Source organism: Nothobranchius furzeri, chromosome 8, assembly GCF_043380555.1.
Source record: "Nothobranchius furzeri strain GRZ-AD chromosome 8, NfurGRZ-RIMD1, whole genome shotgun sequence".
Classification (NCBI taxonomy): Eukaryota; Metazoa; Chordata; class Actinopteri; order Cyprinodontiformes; family Nothobranchiidae; genus Nothobranchius; species Nothobranchius furzeri.
The window spans coordinates 77066671-77083079 of record NC_091748.1 but is presented as its reverse complement, the minus strand read 5'-3'; the positions used below and the strand labels follow the sequence as shown (position 1 = coordinate 77083079).

The following is a 16409-nucleotide window of genomic DNA, read 5'->3' as shown; positions in this document are numbered from 1 at the left end:
CGTGTAATTGGACAATATGGTTCCCCCAGAGACTGGGCCTTGCCTTATCAGAGGAATTCTTTCTGCCCTGCACAATTTGGTGGGATAAATGTAAGGGTATCAGTGCTGTAGTGTGAGCATGGGTGGTCTGTTGCATTTCTAATGATGCTGCGCCTTTCCCAGAACAAGTGGAAATACCGCAGTGATGCACCGTGAAAAGAGAGATGAGGAAAGAGCAAAGCTCCCTCTGGGCTCAGGCTTTCTCACATGATGGACACCCAGCTCTTCAGAAGAACAAGACATTTGTGCAACATGCAGATTAAATTTAACATTTTGTGTGGAATTAAAATTTGTTAAAAGCCTTTAAAAATAACCAGAATAAATATGTAATTAACTAATGCAACAAGACTAATATCAAATTGAATGAAAACATTACCCAGATCATGAAAATCCTAAACTCTGGAATGATCTCTCGTTGGATATCCATTGGGTTTTTTAAGTCTCGCTTAAAGACTTACTTTTATTCCTTTGCTTTTTCTGCCATTTTATTTAGGTTTATTTATTCTATTCTTTTACCTATTTTACTGACTTCTCTTGTTTGGTTCTATGTGCTATGCTCTAGTTGTCTATTATTTATATTATTATTTTTTAACTTTATATGTTTTTACCCCTGTACAGCACTTTGGTCGGCTCACATGCTGTTTTTAAATGTGCTCTATCAAATAAATGGAATGGAAACAGTTTGAGAAGGTACATTTATTTGTAAATGTAGTAAAATAATTCAAATACATTTTTATAATGGTTTTAGTAAAATATGCAAAGTTTATTGTCCCTATAAATTCAATGGACAAAACGTAACAAGTGACTGGATAAATTATTAAACTAGTAGTTACTTATTGGCTTATATTCAACTACATTTAATTTATACAACTTTATTTTGAAAGTCTTAGACAGGAAACGGTTACCGGACACCGGAAATAGTCGCTGCAGACAAGCCTGTTTGAGCTGTAAGTTTCACTCTTCTCTAAAATATATATTCCTATTTATTCGGAAACAGTTAAAACTATTATTGGACGAATGACCAGAACTTCAGCTTCTTGTGGGCTCGTATGAACTCAAGTGAAAGCCATTGTTTACCTCCGGGCCAGCTAGCTGGAATGCTAGCGGATGTTATCTGTAGGCTAAAGTTAGCTGTCAAAGCTGTCAACGCGGTGATTGTTATTTATTTGTCTTTGAAATCGTCTACTGGGTTTTCTTGTAAGTCGTACCGTCTGTGTGATAATTCTTTTTATGGTCAGTGCTTGTAGAAAAGAATGTGAGACTGGTCGGAAAGGGCCAGTTTCGACTGGGCAGTCGGCTTAGTCAAACTCTGTTTATATTTGATCATATTTTAAATGTTTGTTACTTTATTTGTAACTTAGAACAATTTCATGTCTTCGCTACAATTGCCAACCATCCAAGTAAAATTCGGCAATTTATTTTTGTATTAAATAATGGTACAAATCGTTTTTTCGTTTTTATGAATTTTAAGTAATCAGCACAGTTTCCACCATGAATGAGATGAACTTGTGAGTCTGTGTTGGGAATTAGGCTTTAAGGATGGAATTACCCACAGATACTCATCTAAATCGTAACTTTAGGCACTTTGTTTGCTCGTTTGAAAAGCAAGAGGTCAATTTCTCAGAGATAATTAGTGTCTAATTCCAAACCAGTGTTTCCCAACGCAGGGGTCAGGACCCGACTTTAGGTCTCCTAGAAGAAGAAAATATAATTTCTATAGCGCCTCTCAAGATAAAAATCACGAGGCGCTTCACAAAAACAAAACATGTAAAAAATATAAAAAATAACTTAGAAATGAATGAAAATATATTTTAAATGAGCAAAAAATAGACACGTGTGATTAAAAATGTTAAGAAAGAGAGAGAGTGAATAGGAAAGGGGGAAATCAGTGGATCCTGAGGAAGGTGGAATAAGTAGGGAGAGCAGAATAAAGAGAGAGTGGTGAAGGTCATACAAAAGCCAGCTTGAACAAGTGAGTCTTCAGCTGCTTTTTAAAGGAGACCACTGAGTCCACTGATCTCAGGCTCAGGGGGAGAGAGTTCCAGAGTCTGGGGGCCACAGCAGCAAATGATCTGTCACCTTTGGTCTTAAGCCTGGTGCTGCACAACCAGTAGGCTTTGATCACTGGACCTCAGGGACCTGCCGGGGGTGTAGGGACTGAGATCACCAATGTAAGATGGTGCTTGTCCATGTAGTTCCTGAGCAGAACCTCCCTGAACCGTCTACAGGTGGTTCAGAATGCCTGTGCCCGGCTTCTGACCAAGTCCTCCAAACACGCCCACATCACCCCGCTTCTCCTCCAGCTTCACTGACTGCCAGTTAACTTCAGGGTTCAGGGTTCAATAAAAGCAGTGTTATACGAAATGGAAGGCCTGTAGTGTTTATTCGCTTACAGTAACAATTTTATCAATTTTTTGGAGGAATTTATTTTAGATTTTCTTGTTTTTATTAAATGTGCAATAAAAAATAATCACTAGATTATTTGTCTAAATAGTCATTAGAATAGTCAACTATTCGATAAAATAATCGTCAGAATAATCGTTTTAAAAATAATTGTTTACCCCGAGCCCTAGTCACGGTAACCGGTGTAGCGGTAAACCCCGGTAAAAAAGTTGACAAAATAATAACCTTCTTGTTTTTTTAAAAGTATATTATCTCGGTGGATTACCGTGGCTGTGGTGTAGGCGCGGTGACCCTTACAAGCCACCGTATCATCTGCTGAAGTTGCCGGTGGCACATGCGCACTTTGTTGTTTACAACCAAAACTTTCTTGAAACTAAAGCTGAAATAATGGTCAAATGAGGAGACGGCAGCACTCAGGACATTTTTTATCCCTCAAACAAGACAAAGTGGGAAGTACGGGCATCTTTTGGATATCTGAAGAATGCCGAGGGACATTTGATAGAAGACGGCTATCCTGTTTGCAGCACGTGCAGAAAAAGTGTCTGTGAAAGGTAGCAACGCTTCAAATCTCATGACACATCTGCATGACCATCACCCACAACTCTACAGTCAACGCAAGGCAAGTTAACGTTAGCGTTTTAGCTAAAATGTGTGATCCGAGGATTTGGGTTGAGGGAGAATGCAACGAGTCGCTATATAAAGCAGCCACAGCGCCGCTACCTGCATATAAACCGTGTCGCGGACACCGCCATGTTGAAATGACGCTATGCATTACGGGGCTCCCAGGGGCAGATAAGAGTTGGTCTCTCTCCGAGAACAATTATGAGTTTAACAATGATTACTGCCTGATGACATTTTCCCACATCTGCAAAGCTCACTGGAAGGACACAAACCGAGGACAATACTTTCCTGATATAGTGTTTATTACTCAAGTAAGGGTAAAAAAGTATCTGATTAGAAGGCTACTTGAGTACTGAGTATCATCTGATCTAATATTTTTAAAATGATGACATCAAAAAGACAAAAAATAAGAAGTTATGTGCAAATATTGGTATTTTAAAGACTAAAGGGGAAAAATGTAAACAAATAAACAACATAATTACTAAATAACACATTTTAGGCTAAATTTAGCCACAAACTGAGGACAATATTTTCCTGATATACAGGGTTTACTTAGTTGTCTGAAAATGTAACATGTTTAAAAAGATATCGCGATAATACCGAAAACCGTGATAATTTTGGTCACAATAACTGTCAGGTAAAATTTTCACACCGTGACAACCCTAGTTTTTTTCAAGCAAAGAGCAAGTTGCCACATAAGGGATGAACGAGTTGAAATGAAAACAGGGTTCGTCTGTTTCGGCTCTGTTGTTTCGGTGATTTAGGAGTTTCAACCGAAAATAAGCTTTTGAGTAAATTTTGGCCAAAAGTTTTCGTTGGCTGAATTTTCAGTGCATCCCTAGTCTGTTCCTAAATAGTAGTGTTGATAGTGATTATTATGTTTTTGGTTGCACATAGAGCAGATTATTTGTTTGTTGCTTTTAAAATCACTTACCTTCTTCCCCTGGGAAATATTTTACATACATTTGACATCCATTTTCATTGTTACATGGATGACACCCAGCTCTATGTATCCCCCAAACCCTCCTCTTCACTTCCTCCTTCCTCCCTCACCAATTGTTTATCTGAAATCAAAGACTGGTTCACATCGAACTTTCTCAAACTTAACTGTGATAAAACAGAAATGTTACTTGTCGGCACTAAATCTTTACTATCCAAAATCCACAGCTTTACACTTCCTATCGACAACTCCTTAGTTCCCCATCCCCTCAGGTCAAGAGTCTGGGTGTCATCCTTGACTCCTCACTATCCTTCCAGTCCCACATAAACAATATTACCCAGTCTGCCTGCTTCCATCTACGTAACATTAACAGCCTAGCCCCTCCCTCACTACTCACTCAGTCGCCATCCTTGTCCACAGCCTCATCACTTCCCGTATTGACTACTGCAACGCTCTTCTCTTCGGTCTTCCTCACAAATCCCTCCATAAACTCCAACTTCTCCAAAATTCGGCAGCCCGCATCATTTCCAGAACTCCCTCCTTCCACCACATCACCCCTGTTCTTCAGCAGCTCCACTGGCTCCCAGTCACTTCCAGAATCCAATTCAAAATTCTGCTATATACATTCAGCCATCCATAACCTAGCTCCACCGTACCTCTCAGACCTCCTTCATCCTTCAACCTCCACCCGTTCCCTCAGGTCCTCCTCCTCCATCCACCTCTCTGTCCCACCTTTCCGTCTGGTCACTATGGGGAGCAGGGCCTTCAGTCGCTCTGCTCCCCAGCTCTGGAACTCCCTCCCTCCTGACCTCCGTAACATTGATTCCCTCACTCTCTTTAAAACCAGACTCAAAATCCACCTGTTCCGTCTAGCATTCCAATAGTTACTCTCTTTGCTCCAATCTGTCTGTTTGTTTTATGCTGTTATTTCTTTTATTGTTGTGTATTTTATCTCTGTCTCTAAAGTGTCCTTGAGTGTTCAGAAAGGCGCTGTTGAAATAAAATCTATTATTATTTATTATTAAAACTCTGAGATGATTATGACGTAATTCCTGAAAGGAACACTGTTGTAAAGTTTAATTATAGAAACTTTGACTTGGTCGAAGATCACACCCACTGTTCCTGCTCTTATAAAACCTTAATGTTATTTAAGAGCTGCACTTTTTGTGTGTGCTCTTATCTTTCTAGCTCTCTTTGGCCTCATTAAGTGGAGTGTTTTCAGACTCAATAAAGCTTAAGCTCCTGTAATTCCTTTTTTGTGTGTTTTAGTCAAATGTTGTTGTATCATAGTCTTTTTAAATAGTTTAGTCCAGAGAAAACAGCACGTCTGTGTGTGTTTGTTCAGCAGATTGATGAGAAAGTGAATGAGAGTGGTTGAATGACATGTTAACAGCGAACCAGCAGCGTGTCCTAAAGGGCATTGTTCCTAATTTGGTTGAAACCCACACCCATAAGACCACACTGAGCTGTTTGTCACCTTCACTTCTACAGAGTCATCACTACTCTGCAAGAGGAAAGTGGGGAGGGGAATGCATGGGGGCAAAGCTACACTCATCCATTTCCTGTCCCCTCCTGGGGCTCTAATTGAAAAATTTGGGTGGCCCTGCTTGTTTGTTTTGGTGGACTGTGGTGGGTTGTGTGTTTTGAGGCTTTCCCTCAGTCACGCTGCTCCAAAGACCTCAGGGTGAATCAAGCAACGGGGGTCAGGCCAGACTATGTTTGTAAAGCAGCAGTTCATGCAGTCTGACCCACCTGGTAGCCCCCCTCTTCCCTGCAGAGAGACTTATTGGGCCACTGGTCTTCACACTGTGGTTTCTGTGACCCAGTCAAGGCAGAACAGCTCAAAGACAGGCAGACGGGCTGCAGCCTGGGTGACAAAGAGAAACGCATAACTTTAGACACAGGTTCACTGCAAAAACATATTTTAGCCTTAATCAGACTTACTGAGGTAGTCAGTGTTAAGAAAATAAACCATAGATTAAATAATTAGATTTTTATTTCTGCTTTTCTTTCCAACTTTGCTTTGTTTGGCTGGTGAAATGTATTTTTATTTATTTTTTGGTACGGCACATATGAATTCACTGCCAGCTGCCAGCCGTTTCTTGATGGCTAAAGCTCTTTGCTGCCAGCGTTTCTCGCAGTTTTCACTGTTTATTTTTTTAGAGTCACAGAATGTTGCGCTCTGTGATGATGTCGACGCCAAAACTACCAAAACAAAGCATAGACTTAACCTCTTACATCAGGAAGAATCTGTGCGTTTTGAGCGTTATCCGTTCTTTCATAATCCGTTGTTGAATTGTGATCGGCAGAAGCTTTTCCGGTTCGCGTCTCACTTTTTTTACAGCAGCGGCCCAAAACGATCTCCTAACACATGGATATTCTGCTTCCTGATCACGTGACGTGTGACGTACGCGGCTGAAGATCGGCTTTAGAGCTGAGATGTTTGTTGTCACGGTGCGGGGGCTCGTCCGACGCCCACACAGTAAAAAAAAAATGCCAATGACGACGACTGAAGTCATCATTGCAGTGAATGGTTGAATTTAAAATGACGACTTTAGTCGTTAATGGCAGTGAATGAGTTAACAATTGTTTAGAAAAGAGCATGCCTTGTTGTGGGAAGGTGTATATGAGTAGTGCAGCTTTTTTATAAATTTGTACTATTAACGCGTTTCTTATTCTTATGCTTGCTTAATAAATGATGGTTTATGAGCGGATAAATAAAAACAACAGTTTATTTGAAAAAAACTATAATACCGTATTTTCCGGACTATAAGTCGCACTTTTTTTCATAGTCTGGCCGGTTCTGTGACATACTCCGGAGCGACTTATATACCAAATTAAGTAGGCTATACCGCGCTGCTGCTGCGGGCCGGCGCCGGACCAGGAATGAGCTCCCCTGCCCCGCTGGGAATAAAAAACATGCAGCCATCACCTGCTGGAGACTGGTGTACCCTGCTGTGGGCTGGTTCCCCCTCAGGAACGAGCTCCTCCACCCCGTCATCACCTGCTGGAGCCTGTTGCGCGCCGTTGCGCACTGGATCCGGCCCAGGTTTCAGCTCCTCTGCCCCGCCATCACCTGCTGCTGCCAAACATGCTTAATATTCACCAATTTATGCAAATTCTGCGACAAAACAAACAAGGCTAAATTCATGAAGGCAAAAGCATGAATTCAGTCTTTTGCTGGTTTATGGTCAAAATAATCCATGTTATAATTTAAGAAATCCACTTTTTTACCTGCTGCCGAGAGTTTATAAGTCTCTGATGCCGCATCCCATCATCTTTTTGGCTCTCCATAATAAAAGAAAGTCCACAAGTTATACGCAGCTGTCGTAAAATGAACAAAGAACGGTGACCTGTGGAGAGCTTGTGCTTCCGGGTGAACATCCTGGTCTGAGTTGAGACTCCACCTGGTTTCTGTCAACAACCTCTGTGACCAAAGGCTCACCTATTCTTTCTATTGGAGGGGGATCCAGCGCGCATGCGCCAGTTATCGCGTAGGTCTATAGGGAGCCTAATGGGCCATTCCCATCTGTACCGGGTCGGCCCGGGCCGGGTAGCGTAGGTTATTTACATATCTGGGTGGCCTGGTATTTTTCCGGGCCAACCAAGGCTCATTCTCAGCCCTCTTCTCGAGGGGGTCTGCTTCAGGCCGACCAGGGCCAACACACCCACTGCTGACAGCAAATTCACACCTTCCATTAGAGCAAGCCTCTGATTGGTGGGTAGAATCAGCCCACATGGGCTTAAGGCAAGGATGTGTGGAATCAACCGGGCCAGGCTGGGGCCGACTGGGGCTACCCGGCCCGGGCCGACCCGGTACAGATGGGAATGGCCCAATAGTCACTTCTGGACCATGGGTGGGTCCCCGGAAGAACGAAAAAATGAATGCAAATCAACAGGGCTAAAAACGCTATTTTCTAATTCCGCTTGTTTTGTTCCATGGATTTCACATGATGTTCGTCAATTTTAAAAATGCATTTTGATACCAAGAACACGCTTATTTTCGAACAAGGGGAAACTCTATTTTAGGTTTTGTGTGAAAATAAGTCTCTCACCCCCACCCCCGCAACACACACACACACACATTTATGGGAGATGCGCGGCAGCAAAACATTTTGCTATGGTTACGCGTCCATGGAAAAGGAGGGGTGACTCATTTAAAATCTACGTTAATGCAACAGCTTTTTTCTCTGACAGAGAAAATCACTTACAAGCGTACACGTTTCACGGTCTGATATGATGAATATTTCAATTGTTAATTCTAGATCTGTTAAATTCAGAAGTCTTCAATGCTGTTTAAATTAGGGATGCACATTTTCCAAAATTTCTTTAACCAGATATTGATGCCCCTTGATAATTAAAAGACAGTTAACCGAAACCGAAAGAGAGAGTGGGATTACAGCTGAAATCCCAATCGATCCCCAGTGAGTCGTGGTGGATGGTAGGGATGTAAGAAAATATCGACATGGCAATATATCGTGATATTGTTTCCTGCAATATTATATCGATATTAGAATGCCGTGTATCGAATTTTGGGAAGAATTCACATGCGAACATTTGTGTACTTTCATTTCCTTTGGTGCAATTCAAAAGCCGACTTCTAGTTGGCAGCAGTGTGCAGTGGGTTTTGTTTCCACTATTGAAATGTAAATCTCTTAATTATGGTTCATATACATCACGATAAACATGTTAAGTATCAGTTTGGGCAGTTTATTGAAATTTCCTACAATAGATTCAGTCTAAAAAAAATTGCTACTATTGTCTGGCTGAATGTATCGCAATATGTCGTGGTATATCGTATCGTCTCCCCCGTATCGTGATGCATATCGTATTGCCAGAATTTCACCAATACACATCCCTAGTGGATGGCTGCTTATACTGAGTCAAGATCCTCCACTGTCGCTATAAGCTTGCTTAGTATGAGGATTGCTGTAAAGTCTTGATGCAATTTGCAGGGTTCCTTATATAGGAAACATTTTTTCTGATTGGCTTAATGAACTGACCTGGATTGGCATGTTTATTATGTGAAGTGCCTTGGAGATGACTCTCGTCATGATTTGGCGCTATACAACTAAAACTGAATTGAATTGAATTGTACGTCAGACTCATAACTTGTTGCACGGACCGTATGGCATCAATTACAAAGCGCTGCTTGCGATTGCGTGCATATAAGTGCATTCTAGGGCCAAAACACTTTAGTTTCCTTACATTGAACTAAATAATTATACTAACAGTTTTTATTTTACTAGAAAAATTAGGAGTCGGAGGCAAGCAGGAGCATCATGACAGACTGACCCGTTGCTGGTCTCGGTTCAGTTTGCTGCGCCATGTTCTGCAAGGCGTTGATGCGAGGCTTATCGTGTTCCAAGAATGAAATCACTAAGAATAAACTGCTCCCACGCCGTGCTCTTTGCTAACCGCTCCGTGTTTGAGGCTGTTACCTAGTAAACATTTTTGACAGTGGCACTTTTGCACCCTCTAGTGGCACAAAATATACGCAGCAGACGTACTTGAAGCAGTTAACCGGGCAAAACTATTTGACCCGGTTAATAAAATTAATGGCAATTAACCGGTTAACTATGTACAACCCGAGTTTAAATTATACTAATAAACCTAAAGTTACAATAATTCATTAAAGTTACCAAATGATCTACCGTTAGACGGGTTAAAGCTGAATAAACTTGTACGCTGGGGTAATATCTGAGTGCAGCGACGTTGTGATTTTTGCTGTATTGATGCTGTGTGACGGCGGATGTTTCTCACGCTTGTGTTATTTAATCATTTTGTGCAAAGCCGTTCAGGCAGCAGTGTTAAAACCTGGAGGTTCAGATTGCTCCGTTTCACCGTGTCACCGGGCAGAGCCGCCTGGCTCCAGCCTCCTAATCCTCTGAAAACAATTTCATGCAGTTGCAGGCATATTCTTCATATTTCTGTTTATTGGTACAAGGGTTTAATATGGGAAATTGGGGACCTTGCTTCATTAAGCATTGCTATGTAAATCACTGGAGACTGACAAACAAACAGAAAACCCTAAACATAACAGAGCCTGCGGGCAGATTCGACGGTTGGACCGTGAGCTGGAGGCACACATCTGATGGCTCTGTCCTCTCAGACGGCTCTGGACCCGTCTCCATGTTTACGGAGACGATGCTGACTCATTGTAAAGGTGCCCAGTGGTCTCAGTGTTGGTTTTTAATCAGATTGTTTATGTGAGACGATACGATCAACACACTATGCTTCATTTTTGGATATCATGCACATTTCCCCTCTCCACATCTCAGAGGGGTGAAGTGTCCCGGGTGTGAGGGACACTGAGGAGGATTGTTCAAAGCACCACTCTGGCTGTGTGATCGGGCCGCTCGTCTCCAACTGGGCTATGTTTGGCTGGCTCTGTGCATTCAGAGGACTTGCAGGGATCTTTGATGGAATCTGGTGTTTGTGTAATGTTGAGGAGCATTGAGGTGTGTGTGTGTGTGTGTGTGTGTGTGTGTTGCTCATAGGGGAGTGGATTGAGGGGTGATGAGCTGCCTAAATGGGTCCCTTTGTGCCTGCTGAACCCATCACACACTCGTCTAAACTCACACTCGCACACAAATTTATGCCAATCATTGCCAAATGTGAGTCACCTTTAAACTCCGAGCTCTAAACGATGAACGCCTCATTCATGAGGGTGTGTGTGTGTGCGCGCGTGTGCGCTGATGCAGTTTGTCGTGTTTTTAGAATGATTTGAACTTAATATAATCATTAATATGCTGTATTTATTTGCTCTTCAGACAGCTGTTGTCTAGTTGATTATGGTTATACAACACAGTGTTGGTGGACACAGTATACACATTAGGGCTGGGCGATATATCGAAAATTTGTCATTATCGAAATTTTTGACTCTTATCGTGATAATTTTTCCCATGCCAAAAAATGTGATAATAAAAAATGAAAAGATGTGTGTAGGTTGGCAACATTCATGTCCCTTTAAGAAGCTGTACCACCTTGAGTCACGTAAAAATGTGACAGTGTAATATATTACACTGTGTCACATCCCCGGCTACGTGTGGACAGGGCCAGTCTAAGCAGGTGTGTAACAGCTACAGCTTAGACATCTCATGGGGCTTAAAGGAGATGTACAGTTGGATGTCATCTGCATAAAGATGGTAGGAGATTCCTTTGAAGGAGCTCAGGATGTGCTGAAGAGGAAGCAGATAGAGGAGGAAGAGCAGAGGCAGAGAAAACCACAGAGTTCATATATAACTTTTCTACAGGTGTTGTTAAACAGTTTCTTACATACCTGAAAGTTATTTTTAGTCGTTTGCACCTCCTTTTTCACTTGATCATCTTAGGTGTGTTCATGCTGTGTCGTTGTTCTAATTCAGCGTTACCTGTTTTGTCGCTGCGTTTCGTCTGCGGCTGCAGACTTCCTCAGGCTGACGCTGATGGTGGCGTCACTTCCTTCTCCGTTTATTTTTCACTTGATGTTTAAATGATAGAGTCAAGAATAATGCCCAGGTATTTAAACCGTGCTACTGTCTGAATGCCCTCACCTGACACACAGACAGTAAGGCCTGTGTGTATTACTACTGCAGCATCATCACACACGTACACAAAAACAAACAGGAAGTTGGATTTACACAATTCAAAACAAACAGCAGCAAAGAATAAAATGCTGTATTGTATGGGACACTCTTAATTTGAAAGTCCAGGTATTGAACTCTTTTTTTCTGCTCGACATCCTCCTCTTTTTTAATTTGCTGATTATTTTAAGCCACCCCGCCCACCTCTATAACTGGGGGGTGACATTTTGCTTTTAAGTTGTCAAAGAGCTGGAGAGAGGCGACGCCCACTTAGCAGCACCTCGACATGACCCAAAGAGCTTCAAGGTCCACAGCTATCGTACGATTAGAGTAAGCCTGTTTGTTAGTCAGTGTCAGGATGAATAAACCTGTTTTCTTAGCCCGCATAGCAGCGGGAGAGCGCTAAAGGCTTGCAGCATCGTGGTTGGGAGTCCAGAAGAACGGGACTACTCTGGTTCTGCGATCGTGTCGGTTCCCTGTCAAAAGATGGACACATGTCCGAGTAAAGAGCTAGATCATCTCCAAATGCCCCCTAGAGGCTCGTTGTTTTATCAGCCGCTGCAAACGTATCCAGTTGGTGATCCTGAACGCGTTTTTTTGCTGCGCAGAGGGAAAGACACTGAGGACACCCCCACCCCCCAGGAAGAAGTTATATTCTCTCTCTCCCTTGTTTGCCGAGCGTTTGTGGTGATGCAGAACATGAGACCTGTGCTGGAGTCCCCTTACCTTCTGTGTGACTCGGTGCATCGTGTGTGCGTGCGTACATGTGTGTGTGTGTGTGTGTGTGTGTGTGTGTGCTAGCTGTTATAGAGAAGGGTCTGGGCAGTGTTCTCTTGTCCATGAACAGCCCCCAGAGTAAAGTAAACACAGCGGCTCTTTTCTCATCCCAGCCGTCAGCAGGCTCTCCCCAGGCCCGCGCCAGAGACCACACACCCAGACCACACACACACACACACACACACACACACACACACACACACACACACACACACTGCTCAGACCTCTTTGCAGATCCTTCCTCATACTCTCATACTCTCATACACACAGACCACACAACACCAGCTCGGGCCCCTCGCACGCAACCTCGCTGAGCTGTCATTTAGCCTGGCGCAAGTGTGTGTGTGTGTGTGTGTGTGTGTGTGTGTGTGTGTGTGTGTGTGTGTGTGTGTGTGTGTGTGTGTATTTCTAGGATTAGGGGGGGTAGGACAAAAACACTCCTGGAAGCAGAATCAGGATTATACAAAATAAAGAGCCCTGGTCTGGGCTCCCCCTCCAAACATGTGGGATTGATGAAGGATCTACCAAGCTCTGGTTTTAGGCCCGTTAACCTCTTATCTTCATCATGTCACACTCGTTTCTCCTTCATTTCCTCTGACAAGCACGGGGCAGCAGAAACACGGCGAGGTAAATCCCGCTGGGGGCTTCTCGTTAACGCTGTGATGTCGGGGCGACCCGGGTTGGGAAAGAGATCCCAAAACATTCCTCAGGAATCTTTTTTTCTCCAGGAGGTTGAATTCATCTGGTCACGGTTTCAGACTCATCCCATCAGAATTTGTGCTGATTTATCTTCTAAAAACCTCAAATAAATATTGTTTGTTTTTTACTTCTTTAGAATTTGTGTTTTATAAGTAAATGTATTTTTTTACGTGTAAAAAGTTCATTACAGTTACCAATGGTTTTAAAATGCACCGTGAAGTTCTAGTTGACCGTTTCTGCGGCAAAATGTGTTGTTTATAAAGATCTCTAAACATAAAAAGGCTCCTTTATTTTGTGCGCTTGTTTATTCACATAAATTTCCTTAATTTATGTGTAAAATCAAAGTGACTGACTGTTCCTTTACGTTTCTGAAGTAGAATAGATTAAAGCTGTTTATTTGTTCTCACACGCTGTAACTTTGATTTAAATGTTGCACCATCTCAGCCACCCTTTCCAAAAGTCTGAAGGATTAACAAAATAAAAAGATTCTTGAGCTTCAGTGTTTGGTTTGTTGGGTTTTCTGTTGTCGTAAAATACTTGTTTAGATTATTTTCTTCAGTTTTGTGAAGTTATTAAAACAGATGTGCAGCACATATCCTCCTAAATCTTTCACACACTGGATTTCCTAAATGTGGAATAGCTAAGTAGAAACCAGTGAGTGTTTCTGGGATGGGCCGGGCCCAGTTTGGTGGCTCCCGGGTTCCCACACACACCCTGACTCTAGAAAGTCGTGTCGTTTGTAAAACAAGCATGTTTGTGCAGGAAGATTTACGGGTTATATGATAAAAGTAGGTGATTTGAGAACAAGGTAAACGGATCCGCTTCCTTCCTTCTAGCGGAAAGCAGCCACGTTGTTAGTTTTTTACTTCCTCCTACCCAAGGCCGGATTAACCATACGGGCAACTAGGCAATTGCCCAGGGGCCCACGAACTCTAAAGGGCCCAGGGCAGCAAGGGCACGAGCAAAACAACACTGTATCTGTAATCTCCCGCTTTATATTAAACTAGGGTGACCGTAGGTCCTCTTTTCCCCGGACATGTCAACTTTTCACTTTTCACTCTCTGTCGGGGGGGGGGGGGGGGGGGGGGGGGGGGGGGGGGGCTTGTCTTGTATTTATGAAAATGTCCGGCTTTTCATCCGTGAGCGGGGGTCGAATTATGGGGGAGCTGTATATCCTACACATCCGGGGGAGCCGGATAAAAAGTTTTCTACCTATATTACATCATTCATGAACTCTTTTGAGCAGAGAGCACAGAGAGCGGCAGAGCGATGATCGTTGTTGCGCAGCGCTCCAGGCTGCTGCGTCCAGCGCACGGTCCATTCTCAAAGTGGCGCAACCCAAAAACTATAATTAACACACGATCGTTCATGTCCGCTCATGTTCTCTACTTTCTGTCTTATTTGTGCCTGAAGCGCTCTGCTACTGTGGAGCTCATCACCTGCACTGCGGAGATTTCACCTCACTGACGCAGCATCGAAACGCGCTCTCCGCTTTGCGGTCAGGAGATCCCTTTGATCTGCTCAGAAGTAACTGATGAGGTGAAAAAGTAACAATCCAGGCAGCAGATTTTCTGGAGAATTAAGAGGAGATGCAGGAAGATGAGAGACAGACAGGACAGGAAATAGTTAAATAAAAACAAGAAAACATAAGTAAAATGTAGATAGATTTATCTCCACTACACGTTTTTACCTGTATAAAACAATAAGTTATACACATGTAATATTTATACATCTGATACAATTCAGATCACCTTCAACACTCAGTCACACACCCAGGGCCGTTTCAAGACATTTTGGGGGCCAAGGCAAAATGACCCCCCCCCCCCCCCCCCCAACTGGGCTCCCCAGAAGCCTCTGTGTAATTTCTACCCTCCAGCAGTATTAGTTATACAGTGTTTATAAAAGCCCCTCAGACATTACTGACATGTTCTAATATTATCAGATGAAAAACTAAATTATCAGACATGCTGTCTCATCTGCTGCTTTTCTAAACTTGCAAAAAGTAACAAAACCGATTGAAAGCCACTATTTGTGGATTCTCTGAAAGTTTCCGTGGAGTGTGTGACAACTTATTTTATCATTGATCCTATCGTCTAATCTCACAGCTGAAACAAGCGTCCTTAATAATCTGTGCACAGGAAGCGTACCGATGCTGTAGTAAAACAAAAGGTATAATAATTTATTATTAATAAAACCTTGTTGCAGCACTAAAGCAGAAAAATGAGATTTTGCATTAAATATGCAAAATATTTACATATGAATTGTTTTAGAGCCCTTTTATTGGCAGAATCTGATATTAATTTAGTTCTTACAAAAAAAATGGGTCCCAGCATGGTTTGTGTGGCGTTGCCATAGTGTGATGTCATAGGCACAGATCCCCTGTCCTCCTTTTTGGAAATGGAAATATGGTCACCCTATTAAACAAACTGTCCATCCGGGCTTTTGCGCTGCACAGAGACGCTTCGCTGCCTACGACTCTGAATGTCGGTTGAGAGTCATTCTCATGCAGACTGACCAATGAAGAGAGGGCCTCAAGTTAAGACTGTCCTCATTGGTCAGTCCACACGAGGTGGGTCAAAGGTTACCCTGAGCGGGTTACGTGATGTCAGGTATTCAAGTATTGAGTATATTTACTGCATATTACAGTAAAATATTCTGTATGTGACCATATTATGGTGATCCTTGGGTCATGATGATGGGGCCCTTGAATATTGTTGCCCAGGGTACAACAAAGTCTTAATCTGGCCCTGCTCCTACGTCAGAGGCTCTTTCGCCAGTCCAGCAGGCCTGTAATGGTGTGAAGGTTTGCTGCCTTGAACTCGCTGAAGGTCCGCTCCACATCCGGTCCTGCTGTTTGCAGCGAGTGTGTTCAGGGCTGCAGAGCAAACGGGCGGACTTCGGGGTTTGGTCGTTGTTTTTCAGACCGGGCACTAATTTATTAGCAAACGTGTGTGCCGCTTAAATACGTCTTTTCTCTTTTCTCCGCTCCAACAAGCTCTCATTTGCACGGTTGCTCCTTCTTTGGTTCCGTAATCGGTGCAGCATTGTGTGGGCTTATGAGGAATGATTTGGCAGAGCAGGTTTATTTATTCTGCACTGTGAGGTTTACATTCTTCCTTTCCTCTGCTTTCTGTCTACTTCATTCTTGGCTCTCTTCTCCATTTTTGCTTTTATCACAGAGATGATTCTTGCAATGCACACATTGTTTGGAGACCTACATGGTAGGAGATGAGCTGTGAGCCAAACGCTGGAACTACAGGTCTAAAAACTTAAATGTCTGCCTTCTGGGGATGCTAAATTTACAGTTTATTAATGGAATTATGCTGAGATCGGAGATTATATTGTAGGATTATCGTTTGTTATCG

At 42.8% G+C, this 16409-nt stretch overlaps 1 protein-coding gene across 2 annotated transcripts in view; it reads left to right on the top strand.

Moving 5' to 3' along the window:
- Positions 1-918: 918 nt before the first annotated feature.
- exoc2 (exocyst complex component 2) overlaps positions 919-16409 on the top strand; it is a 59700-nt gene continuing 44209 nt past the window's right edge. Inside the window, exon 1 of one of the 2 annotated variants that reach the window (XM_054751998.2) lies at positions 919-986. The gene's annotated coding sequence lies outside the window, so the exon portion shown is untranslated. Of the gene's footprint in view, positions 987-16285; positions 16304-16409 lie in introns of those variants that run through there. The other variant, XM_070554343.1, reaches the window with a different exon arrangement.